Source organism: Carassius carassius, chromosome 9 (genome assembly GCF_963082965.1).
Source record: "Carassius carassius chromosome 9, fCarCar2.1, whole genome shotgun sequence".
Taxonomy (NCBI): Eukaryota; Metazoa; Chordata; class Actinopteri; order Cypriniformes; family Cyprinidae; genus Carassius; species Carassius carassius.
In genome coordinates, this window is record NC_081763.1 from 21,323,512 (window position 1) to 21,338,847 (window position 15,336).

At 39.8% G+C, this 15,336-nt stretch overlaps 1 protein-coding gene across 2 annotated transcripts in view; it reads right to left on the reverse strand.

Moving 5' to 3' along the window:
• LOC132149272 (rab11 family-interacting protein 4A-like) overlaps nt 1–15,336 on the reverse strand; it is a 62,504-nt gene that overhangs the window by 24,715 nt on the left and 22,453 nt on the right. Inside the window, exon 1 of one of the 2 annotated variants that reach the window (XM_059558383.1) lies at nt 12,113–12,454. The exons of the other annotated variant lie outside the window; for it this stretch is intronic. The gene's annotated coding sequence lies outside the window, so the exon portion shown is untranslated. Of the gene's footprint in view, nt 1–12,112; nt 12,455–15,336 lie in introns of those variants that run through there. 2 annotated transcript variants of the gene reach the window in all.

A 15,336-nucleotide genomic window follows, 5' to 3' on the forward strand; every position in this document is an offset into this window, starting at 1 on the left:
AAATCAAATCAGCCCCCCGCCAGTACTCTATGCTATTTTTTTTGGGGGGGGGGTGTTCTTTAAACTGGCGGCTGTCCTCTTGTACATTTGCTTTTTGGGGGGTACTCTAGGTTCGTGCCATTTCCGAGCTCGGAGCCCTTCCCCGGACAGCACGCCAAATACGCATACCATATCTCAGCTAATTATATGTAAGCGTGAACTAGTGAAATTATGTTTTTATTAACAAGATTCGGGAGGAGTGCGTCAGATACTTAGCCTAATCAACACAGGTGGACCATAATCAAGTAATCAATCCCATAGTATAAATATCGCTGACTTACCTCTATCCATTGACGGTTTATCAGCATCCCTCCTCCACCCCATCTCCTCACTTTGAGTTCACCTTATAAATAGACGGGGAAGGGGGGGGTACTCTAGGTTCGGGCCATTCCCGAGCTCGGAGCCCTTCCCCGGACAGCACGCAAAATATGCATACCATACCTCAGCTAATTATATGTAAGCGTGAACTAGTGAAATGCAAGACAGTTCAATATTTAAATAAATTATTGACTTAGGGTCCCTAATACATCTAATGCTGATAGGGATCTTTATTACACTCTCAATATTACTACTGCTTGATTAGCACAGGAATGTGATAATTAGCTGCTCTGCTCTTCTTTGATCCCTCGCTCTTTATGCTAAACCATATTTTCCCCTCTTCTTTATTTTAGTTTTGTCTTTTTCTCTACTCAATACTATCAGAGTGTATCTCAGTGAGTACAGCAGTGTGCTAGTGTGGGTATCTGACGTGACCCCTCTCACATTCACACCTCAGCGAGCCCCTCACCTTCCTTTGTAGGTCACATACAAGTTTTTTGCTCACTTCTCCACTCGCACCACATGGTAGATTTAGGAAATGAGACATACACTAAAAATAAAAAACTGAAGCAGGAATTTCTCAGAAATTGGCAGTAACTTTTACAAAGCAGTGACTCTGAATTAAGCACAACATGTTGAACTAAAATGACTAAGGGTATTTTCTTTTACAACATACTCCAATAGTCTTTATTTACAACTTATCCTGATTAATAAAATCTGCAGTGTCTTTAAACTAATCTTGTGCATTTATTAAAAATGGCTAGAGGTAAAGCCTAAAAAAAATATTTTCTTGTCTGATCTGGGACGGAAAGGAAATGTAACGGCCGGCCGCAGGATTAAACATCACAGGTCTAGTCGCAAATCTGAGTAAAGCTTTGATTCTTCCCACATGTCTGCATCTTTGGAGATAAGAGCAGATTACTCATGACTGATATCTGCACACTGCTAATGTAAAGCTTTGACAGCATAATAGAGGTCCCCCTTGCAGAGCAGTGACTGTGATGAATGCAGCCCTATCAGATACACTCTGACTGCAGTAATGTAAGACGTGTTGCAGGGGTCTCCTGCAGTGAGTCTCCTGCGTTCTCTTTCTAACATTCGTTCGGTATCTCACTATGGGATATAGACAACTCCTGTATTGCCGATATGCTGACGAAGCAGACTAAGAAAGGCTGAGTAATTATCTGAATCCTAGCTCCCGACGGAGGTGAAAACAGAATAATATGAGGAATTCGCCCTTTAATAAAATTGCATTATACAACCTGACTACTCTCTTTTAGAACTGAATGGGCCAGAGAGGGCTTTGTCACATCCAGTCTATAAAAACGAGCAAATGTGTGCAGAGAAGATCAGCTGGCTGCCGCGCAAATATCCTGAATAGAGATGCCTCTAAACAGAGCCCAGGAACTAGCCATACGTCTAGTAGAGTGTGCTCGTAGTCCTATTGGGGGCTCCAAATTCGAATTGTTGTAACATAATACGATAGCCTCCACCACCCAATGGGAAAGGCGTTGACGGGAGATAGGTCTTCCTCAGTAAGAATCAGCCCACGAGACAAACAGTTGATTGATCTTACGAAGTGTATGTGTTCTCTGAACGTACATATGCAGAGTACGAACAGGACATAAAGTGTGCAACCTCTCCTCCTCTGGGGATGCAATGGGTGGTGGATGAAAAGCTAGCAGGTTCACTGATTGAACTGCCCCCTCGTGATCAAACACTTTGGATACGAATGCAGGGTTAGTTCTAAAAGTGACTTTTTGAACACCCAGAGCGAACATCATACATGAGGAGTGAACTGATAAAGCATGTAGTTCACTCACCCTTTTTGCTGTAGTGAGAGCGAGCAACAGAGCGGTCTTTAAAGCTAGTAGCTTCAAGGCAATTTTATCAGTGGGTTCAAAAGGGGCTTTTGAGAGCGCGTTCAGAACCACGGACAGGTCCCAGGGCGGGACCAGCGGCTTCGATACTGGGTGTAACCGACATGCACCTCTCATAAACCGACAGACGAGAGGGTGCTGGCCAATAGTACCCGAGTTAATACCCACATGACATGCCGAGATAGCCGACAGATAAACCTTAACCTTAGTCGAAGACACATTCGGAAAGAGACTAAACTCTCTCGTTGAAAGAGGGAGAGGCAGTTGAGAAATGTTTTGATGCGCTCTTCTGATAGGAACGCTCGAAACCTCACTGAATTCAACCTGAGACCCAAGTAGACTATTTCCTGTAAAGAATTAGACAAATTTTTGTTTGGTTTATCTTGAAACCTAATCTCTCCAGATGCGTCACTAGTGTGTGTGTATCGCTCTCTGCTTGAACATATCTATGTGAAAATATGCGTCCTGGGTGTCCACTGAGGTGAACCAATCCCCTTGACGAATACTTTGACACAAAGTTCTGAGCGAAAGCATTTTGAATTTGTATTTTCTGAGGTGTTTGTTGAGGACCCGTAAATCTAAAATGGGACGGAGACCTCCCCCTCGTTTGGGAATCACAAAATAACGGGAGTAGAAGCCCATCTGGCTTTCCTCCATTGGAATCATTCTTATCACTCCTCTTCTCATTAAAGAGGATATTTCTTCCTCTAAAACCTGAGCTGCTTCCCCTTGGGCTACTGAAATCACCACTCCATTGAACACAGGAGGTTTTACAGCGAATTGAAGTCTGTATCCTCTGTCTATCGTGGTTAAAATCCAGGGATGAAGGGCGTATGCGCAATACTGTATTTAAAACAGCTAGTTCATACATAGTCAGACGCAACTGTCATATCGCACGTCCGCAAACGTTAAGAATATATTGCGTTTGGTACGTTACCTTGCGGCTCCATCGATAAACTAGTATCGGTAGCTGCGGTTTATATACATGGAGCAGGACTCCCTTATCGCTGCAGCGATTGGTCTGCCATGGTTGGCAGACGTGGTGTTATTGGTGCTTCTGCGATCGGCCACGCCTGAGGCGGTCCCATAGTGAGATACCGAACGAATGTTAGAAAGAGAACTCCATACATCACATTTACTCATATGTATTTCACTGATGAAAGCAGATAAGAAATTGCTATTATCTTTTCACTCACCATTACTCTGTGTCCATGGTGTAGTGACAGTGAAGTGATTTGATTTTATGTGACTGATTAAATTACAGTAAGCATGATTTGTGAATTATTTATATTACAGATACACATTTTCTTTGAAATAAATACAATTGAAGTGAAGCTTCACTTTAATGCAGTTGATTTAAAAGAGTATGACTAATAATTACAGATGATGTTTTGATTTACTGTTGAAAATCATAGCAGGGCCAATTTGCAGACTTAGCTCTTTACCGATGTTTAAGGTTAACATGACGGACTGATACTGTCATGCTGCAGTACTGCTGATCCCCCCGTGCCTCAAGTGTTTCATGCATTATTGCTGAGTACACAAAGTTGCATCGAAGCTTAAATACAGCTAAAATCCAATATCTGGGATGTTAAGAGCTAAAATACACCCACCAATGTGTCCATATTGCTTACAGTGGGCTTATTATTAAAAAGCCAGTGACTCTGCTCTGAATATGCAGCCAGGTATTGATTCAAACACATAGTGATGCCGAATCACGGCTGCTGTATTCTTGCAGAGTGTAAGTGGGAATCTGTCAATGGTTATTTTGTAATCAAGCACACTTTTATGTGTCAGTATTGGCCAACAGCAATATCCTTTTATTACCTGGCTTAAAGGGACAGTCCAATAAAGAAAGTTCTCTCATCAAGCGAGTGAATTAAATGAAGTGGTCAGAAAACACATTACTATTCAAATTTTTTTTTTTTTTTAAAGAAATAACTTGTATTCAGCAAGGATGAATTACAATTATTAAAAGTCGAAGAAAAGACAATTCTACAAAAGATTTCTACTTCAAATAAATGCAGTTCTCTTGAACTTTCCTTTCATCGTAGAAATCTGAAAAAAGTATTACAGTTTCCACAAAAATGCTTTCACCATTTATAAAAATAAGAAATGTTTCTTGAGCAGAAAATAAGCATATCAGAATGATTGAATGAAGGATCATTTTAACGCTGAAGACTGGAACAATGGCTGCTGAAAATTCTGCTTTATCATTACAGGAATAAATTACACTTCAAAATATATTCAAATAAAAATCTGTTGTTTTAAGTTGTAATAATATATTCACAATTTTACTGCTTTCTGTATTTTTGATCAAATAAATGTAGCCTCCAACCCAAAATTTTTTGAATGGTAGTGGATTAAAAGTATTTGATGTAACACTATTTCTTTGTCTCAGAGCATGCCTGGAAACATTCAAATGCACAACATGTACAAAGCTCTCTGATCTATAAATAATAGAGAAGTTTTGTCTGTGTAGTCCAGGAGGAGATGCGTGATGTAGGAATGCTCCTCCATTATTCGATTTTCCTCAGTGAAAGCAGAGCAAGTATTTTTTTTGGCTTATGTTTAGATGTGGTTTGATTTTTCTCTATAAATCTGTAGAACAATAGCACTTCTTTACAGATCTGCCATTTTAAGATGAGAGCAACCCACACAAAGTAACACAACATTCAATTCTGGCTAGCATCCAAAGTGCACCATCATGTTCACAGCCTTTTCAAGTGCAGCTCACAAGAAATGTCAAGTGTGCACAAAAACATGACAGAAAAACCTCTCAAATTTCTCATGACAACAGCAATCCCTAACACACACAGTACTAGCTGCTCTTTTTGGAGATTTTTCAGGTAACAAACCAATCCAGACAAAGATTTTGGACCACCCTACATCTCAAATCTATATAGCACCTACCTCAAAACTATATGTATGAGTTTAAACACTATATCTTGAAATCGCCTTAACTTTAACATGAATGTTTTTGCTAAATGCCAGTTTTGGCTAATGACCCTAATGAACCTGTTAACCTGCTATAGCTAAGATCAAACACTTTAGTACACTAAATTATAACACCGTTATGTTACTGGAGTGACAACAGAAACATAGCGGGGGAGATTCAAGCTGGCTGCTCATTTTCTGTATCAGGTGCGCTTGGCTGGTTTTGTTTGAGATCTCAGTGGAAATGCAGCTGGATAGCTAGCCATCTCGCTGCCTACAGAGTAAGCAGACAAAAGACAGTGTGGATTTACCAGGAGCCATGAGTCATAATCCAGCTCTCGGGGCTCTAAAACTGTCGGTGGCCCTTCTCTGGACAGTGTCAAAGCAAAACACTTTTCAACTAGGGCTGGGCGATATGCAAAAAAAATTGATATCTCGATATTGTCAAATTTTTTACGATATTCGATATATATCTCGATATGTTTGCATTTGCATTTAAATAATAAAAAATAAAACATGATTTTCTTTTGCCCATAAAAAAAACATTTAGATTAAACAGCTAATTTAAGCAGTTAAAAAATCTAGACCAAGAGATCACTTACTGCTTTTTATTAAATGAATACATGTAGGCCTATATGTAACTGAAGCAGTGCAAATTAAGTAACAGTTACAGAAAGTGCATTCTGTCAACTTTTTAGTGCATGCAATTCACAATTTAAACTATGCAACTGGGATAAGTATTTTATTTTTTTAACAAGTTTTTAAGCTAAGAACACAAGTCTGTCAACTGTCTTGTTTTAAGAGAAGCTCTGTGGCATGAAACTATGTTCCTACTGACACTAAAAACCCTCTTAGATGGGGAGCTAGTTGCTGAAGCACATAGCTATTTCTTATATATAAATATATATAAATGAATACCAAAGACTTTTGCATTTTCTCTGTCTATATTATGGAAACTGGTAAACATATCAGTGAAATTCCCCAATAGTAATTCCAAATGGCCATAGCCTATGTTTCTCTATTCAAACATTAGCGGTCGAGTAAGTGCATTTATTTTGCGATCACAAATGCAAACAATACAGTTGAGATCTCACGACAGAACACAGACCGGCTGAACGACGCTTTCATTAGATCGCTCAATTCCAGCTTGTTAATGTTTTCAGATTATCATCGGCGGCTCTTCCGCAATGAGGAGTGAGCACGTGCGCATGGTTGCCAGATTGCTTAAAATAAGCAAACACCAGGCAGAAAATGTATCCTTGTAACAGTGGAGCTCTGATTCGGAGATTTAAACTCTTGTTATTTGGCAACCGCTATCATTACAGCTCTCGTAGTAGAGGGGCGTAGAGCAGTCAGCAGTTACAGGTTCCTTTTTTGGACATTCGGCGCATTCTTTTGGGAAAGTATGCTTGAATTTGAAATATTCGATATTCCCGATATATTCAAATTGTACATCGTCGTCAAAATTATTCCGATATTATCGCTAATATTCGATATATCGCCCAGCCCTACTTTCAACTCTTTATTAACCTTGAAAATGGTAACCAAACAAACGCACAGAAAGGCCAACTAGAGCTGCAGTTACACAATCAATACCGCAGGGGCTCTTGGCTAAGCAAATTACCGTATTATACCACAGCATGTGTAGGCGTCCCTTTGAAAGCAAGACATGTCGAGACAAGTGGAAATATGGTTCTTGGTTAAGTTGCTCTAAGATCTGGGCTCAATCATAAAAGTGTACCACTGACTTTAAAGGATCAGTCACAAAGTGTTCATCCACCCCTCTCCCTTGTCAGAGATCTCAAGAGCAATAGTCTGGATGCACCACATTATTGGGTTTCAGAGTGTCCAAACTGCAGTTAACCTTTTGTCCCAACTATAACACTGAATTATACATTTTGCTGGGCTTTGCATTAAATCCATGAAATGGTAGTGCAGATAGTGGCCTTAGTCATGCACAGATTCTCTGCTCCCCATGCAAAAATAACCAAGCCTGATACAGCATTTCATAACGGATCGATATCTCAAGCTGTCAGACCAGCTGACTAATCTTAAATGCAGAAGACAAGAGAACTGGATTGACTTAAGTACAGTACTTATTAGGGGTGTAACGGTTTACAAAATTCACGGTTCGGTTCGATACGATACACTGGTGTCACGGTTCGGTTCGGTACGGTTCGGTACGTTTTAGATAAAGCAAAAAGAAAAAATTGGAAGATAAATTTCCTTGATTTTGAAAAAATGTTTTATTTATTAAAACTAACAAAGTATGTTTTTTTTTACATTGAACAATGATGGAGCTATTCTTTACCCATCTTCTATGATGTTTTCTTAGCAGCATACTGTATAAAACAAAAACAGCTCCTTATAAAAAAAAAATGAAAATGTTATATTAGTTATGAACAAATACAAAGATGTAACTTTTTATATGGAACTCTATAACTCTTTATATTGAGTGTGTTTTTACTCAATTGGTTCTCTATAGGGCTTATGTTTTTTGGAACAAAGCAGGAATTACGGTCTGTCTGAAATGGGCTCGTGAAGGAATATTGTAACGGGGCTCAATTACATTAAGCATGTTCTTAAAACCTACGTTTTCCACTTCACACCAAATGCGAATAGAGCGTCTGGCGCGAATGATTTCAATGTTAAGTCAAGGCAAAGGCGCGTTTACGCGCGTCTGGAGGTCTCGCGGCGTGAATGGGGCGTTAAGTGCGGCGCGGAAGACGCAAATTCGCCTCATTCGCGCGAATGACGCGAATTGACGTGCGAATGGAGCGCATTGCGCGAATTTACGTTTGCCGCCCGAGTTGAAAAATTTGAACTTTGGCGTCAATTCACGCCGCGTTAACCAATCAGGAGCCTGCTAGAAGTCACTCATTCAACAGTATGTTCCTGCAGCCTCTGGTTGTGCAGGAATACCCTTCTCCACTCATTCAACAAGGAGGAACGACTGATGTTGTCAGTGAGCAGTCAACCGGAGCTCACTCAGTACGCGCTGAAGGCTCGTTGCAAAATGGCCAATGCGTTTAACAGACCAGAAATAGAAGATCCTCCAATAACCAACATGTCTGGTGTTTGGGTGCACTTTGGATTCCCTGTAAGCTATAATGGTGATGATAGAATGAATGCTAAATAGTAAGGTCTCATATCCGCGGCTATAACGTAAATGTAGCCTACCAATCGCCGTGGTGATGTCTTTTGCCCTGTTTGAATCCGTTGGAAATGTCTGTCTAAATGCTGCGGGGATAGTTTGTTGCGTGTATGTTTCTCCTTTTTTTCGTTTTTTCCCAGATACTGACACACTAAGGTGATGTCGGCGTAAATGAGTTGACATGTTTCAAGTATTCCCGCTGTTTTTTTTTGTTTTTTTTTATTCCCGCTGGTGTACGTTACCCTAGATGCGACATATCGTTGTTTTTTTATCCACCACTCTCTTGCCATCACCATTATAGCTTACAGGGAATCCAAAGTGCACCCAAACACCAGACCTGTTGGTTATTGGAGGACCTTCTATTTCTGGTCTGTTAAACGCATTGGCCATTTTGCAATGAGCCTTCAGCGCGTATTACTGAGTGAGCGAGCGCCTGACTGAGTAGCCTAACATAAACATATAAGTTGGTGTTTTTTTCTTCTTCGGGGGTGTCAGGGGCGTTGCCTGTTACGTCGTTTGGGTTATTGGGCTACCTTGTTGAACGCATATCATTATATTTCACAATTTTTTTTATTTTCCAAATATAATTAATTAGTCCAACAAACCGTTTGGTCCATAATGCGTACCACGTACCGAACCGAAAGCCTCGTACCGAACGGTTCAATACGAATACGCGTATCGTTACACCCCTAGTACCTATGTATACAGGATCAGCTTGTACCGACTAAGGGTGGATGACATTAAAGCACGCAAAAGTTAGAAGAAAAGTTCTAAAATCTAAAACTACCTTTACTTGATTCTGATTGGTCAGTCCCGACATTCCGAGGTATGTTATCCCTCGATAACAACCGGTGAAAGCTGATAACACAGGCTCATCCAGGTAACTGAATTTGGCGCTGTACTCTTGCTAGGAACAGTTTTTCTTGGAAGCTTTGCATTTGTTTAGCTAATAAAATATTAAAACTTGATTCAGAATGGTGTACAATTATTTAATTATGTCATTCTGGTATTGCGAACTAGCTTTCGTTTCATACAAACGCAGCTGCTGCCATTTTGCTACAATTGTTTTGTACGCTGTAATGGATTATAAGATAACTAGTAAACTGTTAAGATTTTAAAACATTTTCGTCTTAATTCTTTTATTGCCTTCATTATTTATGTAGTGAGATCTTGTGCAATAAGTGGTTTAACTAGTTGTCCGTCTAGTTTGAACTTGCCACTTGCTCGCAACTGCTGTATTCACGGAAGCTTTGCCGTCAAATATTTCAACTCAAATCAATATTTTGTGTCTAATTATTTACTTGACAAGTAGCCCTGTAATATGTGGGATAATGTACATCCAGCCGGTTGTTATCGCAGAATAAACTCCGACAGGGTGATCTTGTATTCTGCGATAACAACTGGCTGGATGTACATTATTGCTTAGATATAACACAAATACACACACAAGCATTCAAAAGTTTGAGGTCAGCAAGATTTTTTTATTCTTATTCAGAAAGGACACAATAAATTTATCAAAAGAGACAATTTTACAAAAGATTGATATTTCAAATAAATTATGTTCTTTTGAACTTTCTATTCATTAAAAAATAGTGTCACGGTTTACACAAAAATATTAAGCACCACTACGGTTTTCAACATGATAATAATAAGAGACTGTGACGAGTGGGGCGGGGCTGAGAGCCGTGGGAACGGAGTGAGGCCGGTGGAATAATTGGAAATGAGCGACACCTGCGCCACTCGTCACAGAGACCTTTCTTGAGCATCAGATCAGTATATTAGAGGGCTTTTACACTGGGCTCGTTTGCTGCGATCCGAGCCCGATTGTTCCCAGCGCCGCCCGCAGCGTTGGTCTCCTTTCACACTCAATAGTTGTATCGAATCCAGGTGCATTTGCAGTCACCTTACGTCATCGCAAACGCACACGGTAAATGCATGGAGAACACAACGCGATTAAACATAGTTGTAATTTTTTGTTATTTTGGTGCTATTATGCACAGTATAATAATTAATTTTAATTATTTTAATTATTTAATTTTAATTAATTTAATTTTGACTTTTAGGAGTGTGTAGAATCAACCTTGGCTCTCTCGTGTGTTGAGGAAACAATGATATTGACAGTGTTACGCATGCGCGGGATACTTTACTTCTTGAACAAGTGCGTACACGAGTATGTGTTGCTTGCACATTCACGCGAACTGCGCCACAGTTCGGGAGCAACCAAACTCAGACCACCTTCTTCATGTAGTCTCGGGTTCGGTACCCCAGTGCGCACCAGGGTCCGATGACAGCGTTCACATTATCGATTTTTCATGCGAACCGTGCCCTGTTCCGCACTAAACTGCCAGTGTGAAAGCCCCCTTAGACTGATTTCTGCAGGATCATGTGACACTGAAGACTGGAGTAATGAAATTCAGCTTTGCCACCATAGAAATAAATTACATTTTAAAATATATTCAATTAGAAAACAGCTATTTTAATTTGTAATAATATTACTGACAACTATTAAAATCCTAGACAGGGCATGTACTGACATCCAATATACTAATGCATTATATGATACATTTATGCTTAATTTAAACAATGTTATTTCAACCACCCATATGCCGTGTTTATGGCTTATGACTAAATGTCTTCCGTAGTGAGGGAACAGTGCTTTGTATTTAGCCTCTGTGGCAAAATAAATCACAAGAGTAAAAGCAAGCACCAGGGAAGGAATTTTAATGGACGTTTATCCCTATTGTTCCTTGACCTTTCTAAATTGTCCCTTGCCAGAAGAGTAAAGTTACTGCAACATTAAGAAACACACACATTCATACAAACACAATATGGATGTGGCACTACCAGCAGGTGGTCATTAACCATCAGAGAGGCTTCCCAAACCAGCACACTCAACCTCCCCTTTCATGTTCCCATAGCCCCTTCTAACTATCAGCCGTATTCAAAACTCCACGGTCCCTCCCCTGCGACAACCCCCAACTCCACTACAACTGCCAGCGCACACCATTAGCCCTGTTCCCAGGAGACACAATATTAACTGTTTAAGTTTACAAGCATGTGCACTGACAACAACAATCAATCAGTCTGCTAGTTTTTATAAACCATTAGTCTCATTTGAGGTGCAAAATAGAGGCTTTTCTATCACCAGGAACAGATATTTTCACCAGTCTGGCATTTAAGAAACAAAGTAAACGGAAAACAGAAACAATGGGGTCACCAGTGGTTGTTCAGTAGACGAAGGCAGACATGAACACACACACCCACCGCCAAAAACGCATCAACACACAGTCCAAACACACACACACACACACACATACACACACACAAGCAGTCCAAACACTCACTGTCTGATTAGCATTTCAATAGCATGACCCCTCTCCCCTCCAACAAATTACCACACAACCCAGGCTGGCTCTCTTTTCATTCAAGGGCAGGAGTAGCATTCGGGTAACACACAGGCTGGTTGTGAATTCCACCACACACAGAGCCTTCATATCTTGCACTTAAATGCAAAGATTTATTAATATGCAGTAATTTCATTGAGCTTTAACGCTTTAAACTGCCATTAGGTGTCAAAGAGATGAAATTCTTATCTACTAGAGCTTCTCAGCAACCCTGTTGAGAGAAGATGATTGTGTATGTTGAGAGATTATTACAGCGCATCTACATTGACTACTAGGAAAGCGGTTTAGAGAAGAACATGAGAGGAAGAGATGGAACAATGGACTTTACTTGGCTGCAGCAAACGTTCACACATGCGAGTTTTCTCATCTCATCCTCTTACCCCGCCGCTCAGTAATGAAGATCCATCACCTCCATCCTCTCCACCCGTGCTGGTTAAGCCCTCATCGGCTGAGGATGCCCAAGACTTGGTGTCCCCGTCTCCCTCCAGGATCCCCACCCTCACCACAGTCTGACAGGTGAAATATCAGTGTCCAGTCAAGTCAGATTTCAGCTAATGGCTTCAGGTATCTCCACCTATAGCCACCTCTTCTCCAAACTGGCTCTGTCCTCCTCAAACATACACATACATTGGCTCCGACCTGCACCAACCGATCATGCAGTCACACATGAACACATACGGACAGAGACGCTACCGATCTGGCAACAGTTGTTGGGCTTTTGGCCACTCCTCCCAGCAAATCACCTCCCCTACTCCGGCCTGTCACATTCCCTCTCTCTCTCTGCCTCGTTCTCTAGGTTGTTGCTAGGAAACTATTCAGCTGAGCCATCCCACAGCTGTGAAAGAGAGGAGCGTGAGTGTGCGCCCTCGCAACACACACAGCTATCTTAAGCCTAACCTTAGCTGTGCTGGATAATATGCACAATTACGGCTAATTAACCATCTCCTCGTCTAAGTACCATGATAAATAACGCAAATAGATAAGATACAGATAAATCTAAATATCAATAGGGAGATGATCATGTGGTGGCTTGCAAAGAAAAGAAAAAATACAGCCAGTATCCCTATGATCAAAAACAAAACAAACAGTGAAAATCCCTCATACGGACGCCAAAAATGTTTACTATAATCAACAAAAATACTATAAAACATTATTCATTTACTACAAAATAGCATATAACAAATGTTGTCCAAAATGGATGAATCTGGCAACATTTTATGTTGGTTGTTATATCACAGCAGTTCAGAAAATTTGAAGTGGATCGTAAAAGTTCAAAGTTGTCCTAAGACAAGAATGGGTATTGTTTTGGTTTTAAGACAACTTCGATAAAAGGTTTTGATCCACTTCAAATGTTGACTACTGTATCTGGCAAGTGGCGCTAAAAGGTTAATGCTCTACCGCTTTTGAAAATAACGTACCTCGTACACTAAACCCAACCCTAAACCAATAATATTGTGTTAAAACATATTTCCTATAGCAACTATGCCATTTCAGCTTACTTTATATGCTCTTTTATCATAACACAGGACTTCTAAGTGCAGTGCTGTACCAGGAGAGCCTTTTTTTTATCAAATTTATTACATTAAAAACATGTTATGTGATGTAATCATCAAAATATATCAGTTTAAAAATCATGTATATGGTAAAAGTTTTTTGAGGTCTTATCAGACTATTGTGCAAGGAACTGAATATAAGTCTTTATTAATGAGTAATCTGCCCCACAATCATAATGTGTATGAAAAGTTGTTGATTTTTTTATTTATTTCAATTATACACACAGGTACATTTTTGGATGCTTGCAAAAATTTAGGTATAAGCATATTTTTCCAAATAGCCTGTTGCCCTTTCCCTTCAGACTTCAAAATGTGCAAATAGATAAAACCACAAATCCAACCACTTAAAATAGATAAACCAAGGTTAAAAATGAACCTAAATTTTAAAACTTAAAAAATTGAAATGAACCCTGGGCTTAATTTTGATCACATTTCACTTTAAAGGGATTATAGCAGTTAAAAATTAATGTTAATCTAAAGGTTATAGGGTTAAATAGTTTAAAGTGAAATCCAAAGTGGATTTATGGAACATCTTAAGAGCTTCCTTAATTAACACTTCTCATAAATTCACAGAGGCAAATCTAATTGATGGTGAACATTTACACATGTACATTTCACACTTCTATAGGTGCAAGAGAGAAGTCTCACATATACTGTGCTCTGCATATGTGTCAGTTTTTTTTTTTTACAGATTTATTTTTGGAAAGTGGGAGAGAGAGGGGGGGGGGGGGCAGGGTCAAGAAAGGTCCACGAACCAGGACTTGAACTCAGTACATCTGAAGTGCAACGGTGCTATATGTCAGCGTGCTGCCCACAAGGTTATTTGTGAGGTTTGAGTTAGATGTTTATGCAGGTATGTGAGAAAGAGAGAGAACAAAAGAAAGAGCAATCCTCCTCCGTTCCTCCTCTGCACGGTGTATCAGTGATGCCCCACTTTCCCATGATTCCCATGAGCTCAGCGCAGCAGCGGTTAGTTTCAGTCCAGCAGCTCGAACCGGACCCTCTTACCGCACACATGCTACTCTCTCTATGAACATCTCTTCAAACCATCTTAAAAAACATTACACATTATCTTAGACACAGTATAAGCAGTTGAAAAGACAGAAGAAAGAGAGGCTGGGTGGAAACATGAGAGAGGATGCTGTTAGATCAGGAGGGTGTTGGCTGCAGATAAACAGATGTTCACACAGTTCTATCACCAACTGCTACTCGGCTCCTGATGCTGTTTACACAGCCAAAGCTGTTCTATTTCAGACATGTTTGTACTGTTTTACCCGGATTGCTGGTTTTAAAAATACCGTGCAATGAAATGTTGTCTCATTTAAGAAAAGTATCAAACTGACTCTTGTTTATGTGGCCGACAAATAGGCCTGTCGTGATAATAAAATAACTGTGTAATCGTGATTATTTGATCTAACCGTGGTTATTTCAGACAACCGCGATTATTGTGCTTTTTATATGGCACAAGGAGGAGTGATACACCAAAAGAAACAGAAGAACACCAGTTTGCTTTTCATGCATGGTATAGCCTACATCGTCTGAAGCCATTTCTTATCTTAATGTGAGAGACAGAATTATATTTACATTGATAAATTTAATTTACAGAAATTGATCTTCCTTCTGCTTCAGCAGTCAGTTATTTTCCGCTCAGCATTCAAACAGCAAATCCCGTTCAGTTATGACAGTCAGCATGGTAAACCTCTCTCTCCAAGATGATACATTCCCATTACAATACTTGATGTGTAGATAAAGGTCTGGGGATTCATTGACATCTCATTTCTCTTCTCTTTGTTTGTACCAGCGCGCTGTGACTTATGTTGCTTCAAACGCATCATTCTGCACCATAGATGTGCATAAGAGCTTTGCGCCACTTTGTTTGAAGCGTTTCACATTATCAAAGTTTTGCGCACACAGAAAGATTATTAGAAGCTTTTTTTCCTCATGATTTCTATCTTATTTTCATGAATGTATTTTTTAAAAATAGAAATAGTTAACAGAATAAACGTTTAAACTGTATAATGTGCACCAAAATGTTTTTAAAGATTTTTGCT